Below are 1,579 nucleotides of genomic sequence, written 5' to 3' on the forward strand. Positions count from 1 at the left end.
CATTAACATGATCAAGGTTACTTATCTCGTACATGCCAGTTTTCGTTTGAGGGTTTTCTACCATTGTTCGTTCGCTTCCCCACTGATAGTGGTTTTGAGCCATGCTTTCGATAAGTTGGTAAGCATCAGCATAAGGTTTGCTCATTAGTGCACCACCTGCGGCGGCGTCTATTGTTAACCTCGTGTTGTACAGGAGACCATTATAGAAGGTATGAATTACTAACCAGTCTTCTAAACCATGGTGTGGACAAAGTCTCATCATGTCTTTGTATCTTTCCCATGCTTCGAAAAGAGACTCGTTATCTTTCTGTTTAAATCCATTTATCTGGGCTCTTAACATAGCTGTTTTGCTTGGCGGAAAATATCGAGCAAGAAAAACTTTCTTCAACTCGTTCCATGTGGTGACTGAGTTGGAAGGAAGAGATTGAAGCCATCTTCTAGCGCTATCTCTTAACGAGAAAGGAAAAAAGACGAAGTCGAATTGCCTCTGAAGTGACACCATTAGCTTTAACAGTATCAGTGTATTGGACATATACAGATAAATGAAGGTTTGGATCCTCGGTAGGATTTCCAGAGAATTGGTTCTGTTGCACTGCCTGCAACAGTGAAGGTTTAAGTTCAAAGTTGTTTGCTTCGATTGCGGGTGGAGCAATACTCGAATACGGTTCATCTTGCGATGGAGCAGCGTAATCTCGAAGAGCACGAGCTGGTTCTGCCATCTCGGGTATCGAAGGGAAAATATTTTTGAAATCAGGAAGTTCAACAGGAGGGAGATTGTTTGCAGCACGATATTCCCGAATTCGTCGTAAGACTCAGAGATATAGTTCGATATCGTTGATTCGTAAGTAGAACGGCTCGCCTTGTGAGCGAGTGTGTGGCATACAAGTCAACGAAAGAAAGAAAAGAAAAGAAAAATAAGCCTTAGTCTCTACAGCGTAACAGAAGAGTTACGATATCGACTAAATAAAAGTCCCCGGCAACGGCGCCAAAAACTTGATCGCGACTTTATGAGTCGAAATTGGGGTACAAACTGCAAGTGCACAGTTCTATCGCGTAGTTTTAAAAGATATCGATCCCACAGGGACTTATGAATCGATATACCATTATCTAAGGTTACTTCGTAAACCTAAGGCAAGTAGTACTTTGATTGTTTGGGGGAAAAGCTAAAACTAAAATAAGATCTAAAATAAATGTCTAATAAGCGGATATCGGTATGTAGTTCGTCGTAATTAGGGAATCAAATCTTCGTTGGTTTCTTGGTTTTAAAATAAATCCTTTCAGTTGACACTATTGTTTAAAAGTCTTATCTCAAACTCTCGCTCTATTGAATAAACTATGATTTTATATTAACGTAGCTGTCACTTATAGTTAAGTCAAAAACCACTTTTTGAAAACAATAGAATCCGTAGAAACTCTTTTTAAGAAAACACTAATCGTTTAAACACCCTTATCTCAAACTCTCGCTCTGTTGACTTAGGTTATATAATTAAATTCAAATGCTTAACTCTCGTCCTCACATTCAATCTTTAAAAATACTTTTTGAAAAAGATTAGAATTTAATTAACTCTAAAAATTGCTC

At 38.4% G+C, this 1,579-nt stretch overlaps 1 non-coding gene across 1 annotated transcript; it reads left to right on the plus strand.

The window, feature by feature from the left end:
* Positions 1–233: 233 nt before the first annotated feature.
* LOC127077957 (small nucleolar RNA R71) lies at positions 234–340 on the plus strand. The gene has a single exon (XR_007787715.1). It is a non-coding gene; the product is annotated as a small nucleolar RNA R71 (small nucleolar RNA).
* The last annotated feature ends 1,239 nt before the right edge of the window (positions 341–1,579 follow it).

The sequence above is a fragment of the Lathyrus oleraceus genome, chromosome 4, assembly GCF_024323335.1.
Source record: "Lathyrus oleraceus cultivar Zhongwan6 chromosome 4, CAAS_Psat_ZW6_1.0, whole genome shotgun sequence".
In the NCBI taxonomy this organism is placed as follows: domain Eukaryota; kingdom Viridiplantae; phylum Streptophyta; class Magnoliopsida; order Fabales; family Fabaceae; genus Lathyrus; species Lathyrus oleraceus.